The following is a 14,844-nucleotide window of genomic DNA, read 5'->3' on the forward strand; positions in this document are numbered from 1 at the left end:
CATGAACTTTCATATCAATCTGATCTTTGGAAAGAAAATACAATGCAAATTATGTCGTGTTTTAGAGTAATTGTTCTCTATTTTTTTAATTTCCTCAATAGCTTTGCTACTTGTCTTGTCAATTCTGACACATTTGACACGTTGATAACACCTGAAACATTTAATCTGTATCAAAGCTAAACATGAGAAAAAATAATTTAGAGTCTTTTAGCACTGTTCTTATGCTCATGTGGTGGGGATGATGAGTTTATAAACTGCAGAAGGAGTAGGAAGAAAGTAAGACGAGAGACTAGTAAATACGAATATATCTGAAAAGCCTCCATTTGGATCTTGTTAGGTTAAACTTTAGTAATCTTTGTCTTCAGACTGGCCTATACTAAGAACTCCACTCTAGATCTAAAGGCTTTGATTACCAGATATGGCTGCTTTTCTGTCCTATCTATTAAAACAAAACACTTTTTTTTCCTGAAGTCTGTGTTTAGACTTTCCTTTAGTCTCAGAAATCAAGCATATCTGTATACAAGATTTTGGTTTGTAGCTTGCTGTCAGCAAATATAATCATCTTCAAAGTGCTGACCTTACTCCTGGTAGTAATTCACCCGAAACAGTCATTCTCTTCCTTATCAAGGAAGATTCTAATGTAAAGTTTTCCACAGGAATGACTTTCCCCTTGAATAAATTATTCCCATCACATCTCAAGCAGTATCCAGGCAGGCAATTTATAATGAAATGGAAGTACAACTTAACTTGTTTTGAAAGGCTGCTCTGATGAAACATGGTGGAGATTATCATGTGTAGAGTACGTATGTACCCACACAAGGATGCAACTTCCATTAAGGAATCTGTCATGTGTTTGCATTTACATACTAATCCTATGCAGTGAAACCTCAGATACCAAAGCATATGCATCCAGAATCTGTCCACAGCAATATAATTACTGCCCTTTGGTTCAAGGTAAAGCTTTATTAATCTTAGGTGACACCAATCATTAAACAGACGGCCCACGCTCCACTGAAATATAATCTGGGGGTCTTCCAGCACTGGAGGCTTAGTACTAAATATATTGTGCTGTAATAGATCTGAAGCAGTAAAAACATAAAGACACAAATTCCCTTCTGATTATCAGCTGGAGTACAGAACACTCAGTATATGACTAGAGAAAGCAGGGGCTCTAAGAATCAGAATACCTCCATTTCCCTTATTCTGCCAACAAGAAGAAACAACTGCTGCTGCACTGATACATTTAATCCTATGATGATTCACACTGCCTTGCTGCCGAGAAATCTCCAGTGTAGAACATTCTATTCTGCCTCAATCAGGCCTCAAGAAACAATGACTTTGTGAAAAGCTTTGTTATGTATTTATATGCTACTGAAGAATTCGTAATTTAATTCACTTTTGTAACTTCATGATACAAGCATTCTAGAAATATAAACAAACAAACAAAAAAAAAATCAATGCAGAGGTCTACACTCCTATGTAAAGTACAGCAGTGTGCTGGGGCTGAGCTTTCACTGACCTGAATTATTTAGCTTCCCATTACTAGTTCAGAAATTCAACAGTAGGTTTAACATGAGCTACCTGTTTGGTGGTTGTTTTTTTTTGGTTTGTTTTCATAGAATATATGTGGAAGATGTGATCTTTTCTGCTTTGGAGAAGTCAAACAGCACATTGTCCTAGGGCAAATACTTCCATAAGCTGAAATGAACGATCAGTATACATGCTTGCAGAATCAGGGCCCAAGGTCAGGAGACTTCCTATGAATGTGAGCACATCAGGAAACATCAGCTCCATACTCTGACCAGCTGGCCAGGTTAGATTTTTATTCACCAGGAATGACATTCAATATATCAACACTTGTTGTTAACTTAAAATCCTGATTACTGATCATGTTCATTCCTTTATAGCTAGTAACAGCAATGTTCCCTTTCACAGCTTGGCTTTGAGTCATGACTGTGGCTGTCTCTAACAGACAAGCAGGCACCAGGCTTCCTCTGAAAATGCCAGATGTCACCAAACAGTATCATAAACATGGTCGTCCCCTTACATTTGTGTCTGTGTGAAAGATATACAGGGGTAGTATACTGTGAAAGTAATGATTTGATGCATGAATATTTATAATTCTAGGTGTCAGTACAATGATTCATCATAAGGCTTTTTTTTTACTGTAAGAACAGAAAACATCTGAAGAATGAATTCAGTAACTAGCAATAACTAAGTATTCACCAGAAGAATATTATGGAAATCTCAAACTCCTCCCACAGATTTAAAAAGTATTCATAAACAGTTAGAACATTAATTAAAACATGCAGCAATTATTTTTAAATCATTATTCAGTATTTTAAGAGATTACATTATAATATTGCAAGCATCTTAGCTGCATGCTATTTCAGACTTGCATTAAAAAGTACAACCTGCACACTAACACAAAGTTCTCAAACTCAAAAGCGCTGATGTATCGTCCACAAAAGGACAGTAAGCACTACCTCCGGTTCAGGAGAGAATGATACACAGATGAAGTGACTTGCCAAGGGTTATATCTGTGGGTAAGGGAAAAGCCATCAACACATGAATCTTTAAACATTAGTCCTGTCACAGCTTTCTATTACTTCAGATGAAGAGATGTTTCATTACATTATGATTACATGATCCTTTTTATTCTTTAATATAAAACAGTAACAACAGGCACAAGAAAAAAGCAACTGCGATCTACCAGGAGGCCTCAGGTCAGAAATGCTCTCATGATTAATGTTTCTGATGAGAAACCACTCCATCTAAAACTGTCTCTCCTGCACATATGAAGTTCTGTAGTGTAGATACTACTGAACCACTGCAATTTAAAGCTTTAAGTTATAATTGCCTACACCACGCCTGAAGACATTGTCATAAGTATTTATATGCATCTACTTAACTAGATTAAGTATAAGCTGATCATACCTGTCCTTTCCCAGACAGCTTTTTAACATGAAATATCAATCATACCAAATTTCTCAGCACCTAGTTTTGCTGGATGGCTACTGATCGGCACAGAAGGTAACAGCGGATACGTAACTTGATATTAGGTACCATAACATACATTTCTCACAGCTGCAGCATGGAGGCATTTATGTATAAATAAGCCCAGTATCCCCTGTGTCTTTGTCCAGGCCTTGTGGATTCAGGCATCAGACCAAAACCATAGCCCCCCGCTCTCCAACAAACAGTTGGACAACGCGACAAAGATCCCTGTTCAATCACGCAGCTTGTTAGGCTCTTCTAGGCTGGAGTTAGTCTCTAGCAAATGCTATATTAGCAAACGTCTTAGCCAGCAAGGAGTGCTGCACATTCCATTCATTTTCAAGGGTGTATTCTGTTTCCAGAAGGCATTTGGCAAGGGAGATTGATTTTGAGAGTTAAGAAACAAAACCAAGCAGTACCATTCAGAGAAGTGAAAAATGGAAGGAATAGGAAATGGTATAGCAACGCTGACATAAACCAGGTTTTTCAAATTGAGGATAACCTAAGAAGTCACTGCAGAAGCAGAAATCGCAACCTTATTATACTTTCCCTTTGAAAGATGAGGGATACTGATGCAACGCAGCAGTAAGTCCAATAAAACCTGGGTAAAACTAGAGGTTCCTCCTGGTTCTTGAGAGGAAAAATAGTAAGAAAAACCTGCTTGATTCTTCACAGAAACCCTTCTTCTCCCAAGCAGAACAGGAAACTACTGATCAAGCAAGTCCTTTAACTCATTTTTTCCCTACAAAAAAACCAAAACTGTCATCTGGTAATAACTTAAAGGCAATATGATCAGCAATTGAGTTAAATCAACTAGAAGTGGACCTAAGTCCTTATCAAAAATACTTCCACCTTCCCTATGGAATGAAGAAACATTCTCTAAGAAAGCAACTTCAAATGTACTAATGATTATCTTGGTCTTATGAAATTAGTACTGTATGACTCATTTGAGCTGGGAAGCAACTCTATTTCATACTCACATCAACTGTGTTATCCTCAGATAACACAGTTCTTTAGAGACCTGTGGATATTTTGCCTCATTACATTTGATTCATCATATACAGGAAACAGGGAAGGGATTACTAGATTCAACAGGGAAAAAGATGGGAATGTCAGTTGTTCTTCACTTCCTACCTAGTCTTGGAATAAAGGACCACAGGAGATGAATAAGCAGTAATAACTGACCGTAGCACAACATCCTACCTTCCACCCTGAAGGAATGTCTTTTGTCTCCTGTGCACTTCTTACTGATGCTATTTACTGAGCAATAAGGAACAGCCATTTGCAGAACTGTCAGTGTTCTCCTGCCTGCAGCCTTGTAGACTCCTTCCATGGCAGAATTTCTCACACATTCATTGTATGAGAGAGCCCTATCGCTTATGCAAAAACACATTATGTTAGTCCTTCACAACAAAATATCAGAACACCAAGGGGGAAAAAGGTGTATTAGGGAGTGTGCATAAGCTTTTGCATATTCTGACATATCGATGTTAATTGTGTCCTGAAAGGTTTTTTTATAGCACTCAAAACATTTCAACTTCAAACTCTACATTCCTGTTACACTTTGGCATAAAGACAATTGCTGAAGAGATATGTTCTCTGTAAACATTGCAATACTTCATACAATTGAAACAGCTTAAATTTTACAGCTGTGAATGTTCAAGTGACATTACTTTGCTTCCATGATAGTCAGTGTTTGGTCAGCCTAGATCTACTACACTAGTTTCAGTTCTTCCACCTCAGTTGATCAGAGACTGACAGAAGGCTGAGGATCACACAGGGGAACCCATTCTTTCATACAGATGCAGATAACACTTGCCTTACAAAACTAAAAGTACAAAAAGAATTAAGCAAAGGCCATTTCTCAAAATTTAACCTTAGTTTTATAGCTTGGTGGTAGGAGAGATTTTGACCCAAGACCCAGCCCTTAAAGGTAAGTTATACAATAAAATATAGCTTGCATTTTTAACAGGCAGCCTTTGCTTTATTAGTAAATGGTGAAAGCATTAAGATAATATAAATTGCTGCATCAAGTTACCTCTGTAATCCAGAGTGGGACTTCACCTGAGGAAACTACCCTTGGCACTAACACTCTTTGAGAGACAAAAAAAGTAATGAAATCACAAAAACATACATTGTTACTAACCACAATTCCCAGGGAGGCAAAACCTACCCTCTGTTCATTTAGAACTAAAAGTTCTGGGCTTAAGAAATGTTTTACTCTGATTAAGAAGTTACCCCTTGAAAACAGCTTTCCTGGTGGACTTGCCTAGGTCATTTTGTCATGATTAATAATTAGCTTACTCCTACAATAAGTATGCTTGATTAACTGAGTGGAAAGCAATAAAAGTATCTGAGAAGGTAAAGCATTTCTGCATTTCACGCAGAAAACTGGGCAAGAATGACTTAAGACTTGATATACCTGACAAGAAGCAATGTTTAAAAAAATACACAAGCAGAATACCAAAAGGAAAGACTTCTCACTGCAGGCTATTAATACAGATGCAGTATGACAGCATACTTAGTAAGCTGTATCATAGCACCAGCTAGTGGTAAGAATTAATGAAGGCATTTTTACAGGAAAAATAACAAGCATGTTCATAACAAGAAAGCTTCAGATTATTATATGTAGTCTCTTAGCCATCGAGCCTATTGCCATATCTAAAATACGTTCAATAAAACCGAAGTTCCGTATCAGTTTCACTGAGCATGCCTAACCCATCTATACAGCATATCAAGTGGTTTTGATGTAGCTGCTAAACGTTAGTAGTGTGGACAACAACCAAGCACTAAGTATGGGAAAAAGTGCTACTTCATCCTCAGAGCCAGCTTGTCATTAGACAAGTATTAGTTAACCAAAACAAAGAAGTTAAACACTATTTTACCAGGTTTTTACCTTCCACGGAGCATTACCAACATTCTCTTTCAACATAAACTTACTGAAATACAGGATTTTCTCTGCTGAGTTAATTACTTAAATATTTCATGATCAATCATTTTCTGGACCCAATCCTCCAGTGTTTGAATTTGTTTACAGAGGCAATCCTAAAACATCTACTCTAGTTTGCAGTGGAAACCATCAAATGTCAGTTGATATTCTAACTTTATTTGGACCTTATCTTTATCCCTAAGTCATTGTTGATGTAATTAACACAGATTAATTTTTCCAGTTACTAACCATCACCTGAGTCACTACTCCTAATAAATCCTACATAGCTTACCTGATGGACTGAAGATCTCAGCAGCTGTCAAGTTCTGGAGACAGCAATGATCAAATTAAGCACATCTGTTCTGCCTTGGACTTAAGTTATCTGTTCTGTAAAACAGACAAAAAAAAAAAAAAGTCTTGGGCTCCACTGCCTGTGATCAAGAGTTCATGAAAAGACTTCACTGAGTTTTGACAACTGTCCTACCCTGGATGCCCTTGTTACCTTTTTGCTTAAGTCATATGTGATTTGTGGGAAGGCCACTTGCAGGGTGCTCAGGGAAGCACAATATCTAAGATTAACTAGCTATGACCATATAATCAGTTCCTTAAAGTAGTCCTGAAGAGGAACCTTGCAACAACTATAGGGAAAGGAGTACTTGTTGGTTGGCAGATGGGTTTATGTACAGTATTACAGGCAACAACAGAACTCAGACAAGAGTGACAAGCAAACCATGAGGCATTTATGAATGGTGTTAACAGACAACATTGATAAGCTCTGGTACTGCTGTTGTAAAATAATTAGATTTTAAATTAAACTTGTTACTAATGTAAAGAAGAAAGACTCAGACCATAGAAAATAGAAATGAAAAAATAAGGACTTTGAAGGACCCTGAGGCTAATTTAGAAAGGACCACCTAAACCAGAAGGAAGTGAAATAGAAATACTTGAGTTTTATTACCCAGGATATTCCATTTCACCTAAATATCTTAGTAGTTCAGCCAATTCTTTGTTGCCTCTCAAACAATTTTAGAAAAACAAAACAAAACACATACTAAAATTTAGAGCTACTGAGTACCCCAAATCCCAAGCAGTTGGACGGTATCAGTCTTCCCCTGAGAAACTTTTAGTTTAAGCCATAACATGCAGTGTATTGTCTCCTATGTTTACAAGAACAAACTTGAAAAGCACAGAACGATTAGATAATAGAGACCTTGTCCCAATTGACAAGAGAAGAATTGGCCATATTGGTATCACCTTGGTTCAGTTAGTTTCAAGGCTGCTTCAGACCCTCTGGTGAGAAAAATCTTTTCTAGAAGTTTCATTTTTCTTGGATGGGTCACCAAGACTGCTACATCCAAGAACTTCCCTATCTCTAGCTACATAAGCATCACCTTTTCAAACACCCTGAATATATTCAGTCAGACATCCAGATTTACAGAAGTTCTTACCATTATTTTTCTCTCCCATGTACTGATATGTGTCTGTGCATTTTCAAGCACACTCAGGCAACACAAGCTAGCCTAACTCAGGCTAATTTGTGATTTAGAAGCACAAGAATAGCAATATTGCTATTTTAAGAACACAAAAATTGAGTGTTCAGAATGTCAGTGGGCTAAAGATTTGTAGGCTTCTCTGACCATCAAAACTAGTAGAAATTGAAGTGCAAGTCCACTGGAACACCGCCAGATGGTATATATTCTCAATGTGAGGTGAAAATAAAGATGACGTTCTTATATGTACACAGTCAGACTACCTAGGTTTCAAGGAGAAGTGGCTAGATAAACAAAAACCTTTGCTTTTTTTCCAGGCAAAGCAAACTGCAAAGTCTACCTGGAAATAAATAGGGCCAAGAGAAGAGTCAAGACCAGCACAGACTATGTCAAAACAGGACAGCTTTTTCTGCTCAGTAAGGCTGAATGATCAGTTCTGGAGGAAAAAAAAAAAAGTATTAACAGTCACTCACCACAAGAAAGTGACTGAGTTACAGAATGAAAGTGTTTCAGACAAAGCTGATACTGCAAGATCTGTTTTTATTGTAAAAAGGGATGTTTCTTACGTGTTTCCATCACAATTATCCAAAAGTTCTGTTATCTGCCTTTTTAATGCTGTCTCTTAACCTCAACGGGCTTGTGTACCTCTGAAAATGAGTTCTGATTACTTCAGTTTGCTGAAGTATTTCTCCTTCAGAGAAGGTAGAATATTGCAGTAAGCTTTGTAGAGACATTTCTAATTTAAATGAGCAGCCTGAGAGCCATAGGATTCATATATGGAAGACTGCTACATCAGGAGTGAGCTGCTAAAATATTTATAAATAATGTGACTTTCTACTGTGTAATGACTTCCAACTAGTGGTATTAATCTGTCACAAAAGATGAAATGGTATTTTACTCCCCTGCATTGTCATTCCTAAAAAACAAATCTTTGTCCATATAAAGAGTTCATGTGTCAATACTTTGGTTGACAGATATGAGATAAACCCTAATTACCTCCAGAAAGAAAAATGGCTTTGAACCTTGACGAGTGTTCTCTCCTGTTAGAGCCTAACGTAGCTTTGAAAACATCCTGTCCATACAACAGATCCTTGGAGTCTCCTTTTGAACGTTAGTAAGGCCTTACAGCAAAACAGAAGCAAGTCATCTCAGTTCTCCCTTTGCTAGTGTTTTGTTTGAGGTAAAGTATTGAAATAATGCCTAGCATTCTACTTCTTAATGCAGCAGTTACTAAAAAAATAAATTTTTAAACAGAAGATTCTCATATACCTCACGTAACTCTTGCATTTTTTTAAAAAAAAGGGTGTTAAATATCAATGTCTTTCTGGTCCACATTCCACTGTTAGAAGCTATATATTAACTGAATCACAGCAGCACAGAAAAGTGATTTGGAAGCTGGATAATCAACAACAATACAGGGAACAATGTATGTGACTACATGATTATGGGTGTCGCTACCTTACAATCTTTCAGAACACACTACATGTAAAGTAGAGGTATAGAACCTGCTTGAGTGACAGCTAGTTGAGTAACACTAAGTGCTATTCACACTTGAGCAAAGCACAGCTGCTTAGAGCAAGAGTGATAGGATAAACCAAAAATACACAGCCTGAGAAACTACCAGTGAGGCCCCTAAGGGAAAATAACTGGAATCCCTGTAGTTCAATACCAAGCTGACAAATCATACGTTGTCTCAAGTTTCTCCAAATCTTCAAGTGTACGTTCACTGATGAAGTGTGGTGCTCAGTTTGTTGGTGGATATCACATTATTCCCTATTACTGTTTTAAAAAGCAGCACAAATTTGTGAAGATTTACACAAAGTTTGATTCATTACAAGTCACTGCCTGAACAATGCAAGAACTACAAAAAAAAAAAAGGCTCTTGTCTACCCTTTTTTTGTTTGTGAAAATGTTCCAGGGACAGCTGAACAGAGCAGTACTACTACTACTATTCAATAACCAACACTGACAAGCAACTCCAAAAGCAAAGTTTGTATTTGTAAGTGATTTGCTATCACACAGTCAATACAGTATTATTTGACAATATCCTTTAACAGGTTCATCAAACATTTGAAAGAGATATTGTTATATTTGCAGTATGGCTTATTTGCATCCCTTGTGTGTTGATTTATTCTATTCAGCACAGCAGAAGTTCTAATTTCATCAGTGCAATACCTGAGAACTTATTATTATAGCCACATAAGTAGTATTTAACACATGCATCTCTAAATTCAAGAGAGTCAGAACCCAGTTTAAAGTTTTACAAGTATTCCCCCCACATAGACACACCCCATAAAGTACTACATTAGTGGAAGAAAGCAAGAACCTTTTACAATATATAGTTAGGATTCTCTAAAATTTAAAAAGAAAATTCTTCTGTCAGAACTCATTTCTTTGATGTACTGTGCATCTTTTTATTTTTAGAACAGTCTTGGAAGATGATTCAAGTTAACAACAGAAAATATGAAGCCCAGAAGAGACTATGCATCCATTTTTAAGTTAAAAAAGGAAACAAATAGGATAGAGGTTCAAAAGCATATTTACTAGCAAATAGCACACTGTTGAGCAAATGGCTTGGAAATACTTGGACTACACTCAGCTTATATTACTAATGGCATTACAAGTGTTAAACACCAAAACTACTGATGAACAGACAGCACCTGAGAAGTTGTTGTTTGTTTTTTTTCCTCCTCCTTTTGCAGGCATGCACATAATAGGCGCATGACAACTATACTTTATATAGATAATAAGAGAATATGACTGCTTTCTACTCTGAGGATTTTGACTAAATAAGGGTAATAATCCATCCTTAAAATATCTGTAAATAAGAGTTCCTTAGGTCATAAATTACTTAATGCAAACCAATTCCAAAGCCTATCTTGTCTTAGCATGGTTAGCAGACGTCTTCAACATTTAGATTCTTTGTTTTAGTTACTTTCTTGTAACAGTGATAATTAGTCTTTTTAATTAACAGTTGAAGTATTTTCTCTTACTATTCCAACTCTTTCTTTTAAGATTTCTAACAACAAGGGTTCTAACAACAAATCAATTTTATTAAAAGCTTTTTTGAAAAATACTGATATTGTTACCATAGAACTAGGGCCTTTTATCCATTGCAATTACATGCATAAAATGTAAGTAATTAGAATAAGCTACCTTGTTTCCACTTAGAGCTTCAGCTTTTCAAGAGTTCCTTCTTCATCTACAATATAAGGTAGAACAAAGAAACAGTTAATAAAACAAGAAATATATTAAGAGCAACACAGAATTAAAGAGCCTTTGGAAAGAATTATGGATCTATAAAGAAGTCCACATTGTTCCAGCATTACCTTCCTAGACAATAAAAAATAAAACAATGGCGTTGAACAAACAGAGACAATTTACAGTTTAAGGACCATCATCCATTAGAAGTCTCCTTAGGAATTATCATTACATACTAAAGTACACTGGAAAAAGTTTTTTAAAATCGCCAACTAAGCGAAGCACAAAACAACGAATCCATCTTAGCTATACTACATTTCTACTATATTACTGCAGAAAGACACATAAAACAAGAATTTTCTTTTTTGCAAGAAAACAAAAAATGCAAGAAATGAAAGACCAGCAGCCTCCCTTTTTGTTTAAAATAAATAAATAAACAAATCCCACATATCCCAGACCTCAAAGTAAACCTATTACTGTCTTCTCCTATGACTTTTAAATACATGTCCTTCCATCAGCGGCAGGTTGAGTCTTTATATTAGGCTTCTGAAATGCCTTGACCAGGAAGTAATAGAGAAGCAATAGTTCTCAATTGAAAGCTTTTGCTTCTTTCAGCCTTAAATGAGGGAATAAGCATTGCTAATTTAGTTATGAAACTATAAAATAAATAAGTTCTAACAAAATGTTAAAAATACTAGTGCTTTGTAGCTAATGCTGTAAGTTACGTGGGTTGGCTTGTTGGTATCTTCTCTGCTTGGTTTACAGTGTCAACAACAATGCTTCTGGAGTATAGAAAAAGAAGTTAAAAGATGTAAGATAGTAAACGTATATTTTCTGAAAGGGATTTGCTCTGAGCTTATCTGAGACCATTTTCTAAGGCTCTAAATATGTTAAGCAGAAGACTGTTGTGATTTGTGTTCAGATTACTTGTGGTAGTTTTGAGAAACCTTATCTTCAGTATTTTTGAAGATAAAAAAGGTTGTACTTCAGCTAGTAAAACATGCATTTTGTTCTGGGGATTTGGTTTCTGTTACAGGTACAATAAAACCCTAATACAGCAAAGGAAAGCCTTGATTTTTTCTTGAGGGGAAAAAAAAAACATACGAAAACCTGTATAGGTGTAATCAGTCTAGTTTATAAACTGTTAATACAGATAGATTGGAATTCAATTAACTTAGTCTAATAAGTCAAAGCAGTTTAAGCATATTTATCTAAGGATTTGTCATTACTAAAATTAGAGGGTTCAGAACTGATTTTGGTATACTTAAGCAGCATTTTAAAATATAAATATCTCCTGGGTGTTCCAGGTGGGAAGATCACTGTGTCCTGTTATTTTCAGTCTGCTGCTGTTTGGTGGAGTTATGCAATGTAACAGAGACATTAAAACTTTCTGGCTTTGAAGTCCATGCTTTCCTTACACGTGAATGATCATCTTTGCAGCTATGCTCATTAGAAACACGGTGGATTCTTTCAAAAAGCTTCAGTTTAACACGAATTGATGGTCAGGCAATTTCCTTGGCTACTTGTTAAGGAACTTTCGTACTTTGTAGAACAGCACTCCTCTCTATCCTGTTACTATGAGTACTTTGCATATCCAGGCTTAACGATTCTAGTGTTACTCCCTGATGTGCATACATAATGAATGTGAAATCAAAATAATCTAATAAATATTAAACGTTTCTCAACTTCAAACCTCTGATTTATAACTGTATTAGCTTGACTCCCATTTAATGGGCGTAACTCAGTTTTTTTTTCACTAGGTAAATGGCAAATCCTTAACACGTCCATGTTTAAAAAAAAAAAAAAAGCCCTAGCCTAGGAAGATTACATCTTCTTGACGCTATTGTGAATACAAAATTCAAGCGAGCGGTAAAAATTATTTTGCTCCGCAACTTAGACGAAGGGAGATGCCGTTATGCCCATCTCCAAGGTGTAACTTGGCATTTTTCCTCTCAGAAATTAAACCAAAACAATTGTGGTTTCGAGAGGCCGGCACGACAGACGCGCAGCAGCGGCAGGTCGCAGCCCCCTGTCAGACCGCCGGCCCTCGGGGGGCGAGGCTGTGGCCGTGCATCACCTCCAGGTTTTCCAATCGTTTCCCCACAGACACTGACGTGATTTTTTTCCTTTTTTTTCAGTCAGAGTGCGGAGCTGCACTGCGAAAAGATGACATTTAAAAAAAAAAAAATGAACTAAAAATTAAAAAATAAATAGGGAAAGAGAACCTGCTCTTCACAGCTCATTGTCTGGGGATGAGGGTGGTGGCTGGAGGCCGCGGTGCGGAGCCGGCTCGGGCAGGTGGGGTGAGCTGAGGCGGTCTCGCGGGGGGCGAAGCGGGGCGCTGAGGGCGGCGGGGGTCGGGTGGGGGGGGGGGGGACGGCGCCGCTCCGGAGGGGGTCCCGCGGCGGGGGGACTGCCCGCTGGCCTCCCCCCAACGTCACTTCCGAGGCTGGAGACAAAATGGCGTCGGGACGGTGCCGGAGCTGAGGCCGCTCCGGGCCGCTCCGAGCCGGGGCCGCGGGAGGAGGCGGCGGTGGCGGCAGCGGCGCCTCAGGTGAGGGGAGGCGGCGGGGCCGGGCGCGCTGCCCGCGGGCGCTGCCGCGCAGGAGGGGCGGGCCGGGGCTTGGGGGCGGTGGGCAGAGCCACAGCCAGAGCCAGCGGTGCGGGGCCGGGGGCGCGGCTGGGGGGGGGCCCGGCCGGCGGAGCTGCCTCCTGCGGGGAGGTGGAGCCGCCCCGGGGGGACCCGGCCCGAGGGGGCTGCAGGGTTTCAGCCTGACAGGGAGCGGGTCCCGGGGAGGGGAGGGAGCACCTTCTGCCACCCATCTCCGTGCCCTGCCTTGGGTTTTCAGGTTTCTTGTTGAAAACGCTGCCTCAGAGGCATCAGCTGGCGAGGCAGAGCTTTGTAAGCGCTGCCAGCCTGACGTTGCGAGACAACTTTTGGCTTCCAAGTAGCTCGCAAAGCTTGTGCCTCTGAAGTTTTGGCAGTTCCCGAGTGGTAGGGCTTGCTGCAGCCCAAGTGGCTGCCCAGCTGGGTGAGAGGGGGCTCGGAGACGTTAATTTTGCTTTCCTCAGTAAGAACATCCTTCCTGGGACATGGCACTCAAACCAGAGATTTCTTCGTAGCGGTGCAGTGATAACGTGGGGAAGAAGGCTTGGAGTGAGCGGGCATCAGTGTGGATATGGGACGTTTAGGGGAAATCAGAAGTAGTGCCTTGAAGTACATTTTGTGTTTGAAGCCAGAGCAGCAAGCGGAGCACTGCTGACAAGCTTCTCAAGAGCGTGTAGCTGAAATCTTCAGTAAAGTTTCTGATGGTTTTAAATTCGCATGAAGGAGCCGCAGTTTTAATTTGAAACAGCAAAGGCAACTTTAAATTGTTTTCAACTGTTGAAGAAGGGAGGGAAGGTGATGCGGCTGCACCTGCTGCCTCGGCACTTAGTGGCAAAAAGAAATATTTTTCTTACTTCACATTCGAGTGATCGATAGCGGACAGCTCTCGAAGGCAGCAGGGCTGCTTGCCCTTCTGATGCCACTTTTGCTTCTCCCAGCCTAGACTCTGAACTGCGTTGAGCATGTTGTTTGGATGCTAAGTCTTTTTCAGTTTATCCACATGTATTATGTCGATGGGAAGATGTACGGCAGTGTAGTGTCTAAGTATTACGTTGCTGTCCCTTGACATTTGCCACGTTTTAATAAAAACGCTGTGCGTGCTAAGGTACACCATCTGTGGCATAGACTGGGAGGCCTTCAGCTCTTCCAGCTGCTGAAACCAGTGGCAGTGGGGCAGTGACAGCCCTTCAGATCAGAACGGCACCGCTGATAGACGGGCAGTGTGACTTTTAGGAAACAGAAGATCTGTCCGTTTTGTAGAGAGTGCTGTAGGAGCCGTGTAGCGCTTCTTGGTTTTCAGGTGTGTAGCTCAGTGTTGGCCCCCCCAGGATAAGCTAGGGCAGAAGCATCTCAACAGCTTGTCTGACCATAACAACGGGGCCAAGTTTCGCTTTTAGGGAGACCCTAGTTTTGTGGGGAAAAAAAGGCAAATCATCGCTTTGGACAATACAATCTTCGATAGAAATGATGGTTGTGGTGTTGGAGATTCCCAAATTGAGTGCTATTTGCTGTAGGTGTGGGGATCTTAAAAACAACCTTCCAGAGTAGCATGGAAGATGGGGGAAGGATGTTGAAGTACTTACGTACATTTGTGTAAACCATCTATATTTATCTACAAG

The 14,844-nt window shown here is 39.3% G+C and overlaps 1 protein-coding gene and 1 long non-coding RNA gene across 4 annotated transcripts in view; one reads left to right on the top strand and one right to left on the bottom strand.

The window, feature by feature from the left end:
* Window positions 1-110: 110 nt before the first annotated feature.
* LOC310883144 lies at window positions 111-13,061 on the bottom strand. The gene is made up of 4 exons (XR_014573337.1): window positions 12,843-13,061; window positions 10,573-10,618; window positions 6,219-6,313; window positions 111-2,540 (listed from the first exon to the last, which is right to left on the bottom strand). It is a non-coding gene; the product is annotated as an uncharacterized lncRNA (long non-coding RNA).
* Window positions 13,035-14,844, top strand: part of PRDM2 (PR/SET domain 2) — a 182,494-nt gene continuing 180,684 nt past the window's right edge. For all 3 annotated transcript variants that reach the window (XM_083802633.1, XM_083802634.1, XM_083802635.1), the window contains exon 1: window positions 13,035-13,171. The gene's annotated coding sequence lies outside the window, so the exon portion shown is untranslated. The remainder of the gene's footprint in view (window positions 13,172-14,844) is intronic.

Source organism: Anser anser, assembly GCF_964211835.1.
Source record: "Anser anser genome assembly, chromosome: 17".
In the NCBI taxonomy this organism is placed as follows: Eukaryota; Metazoa; Chordata; class Aves; order Anseriformes; family Anatidae; genus Anser; species Anser anser.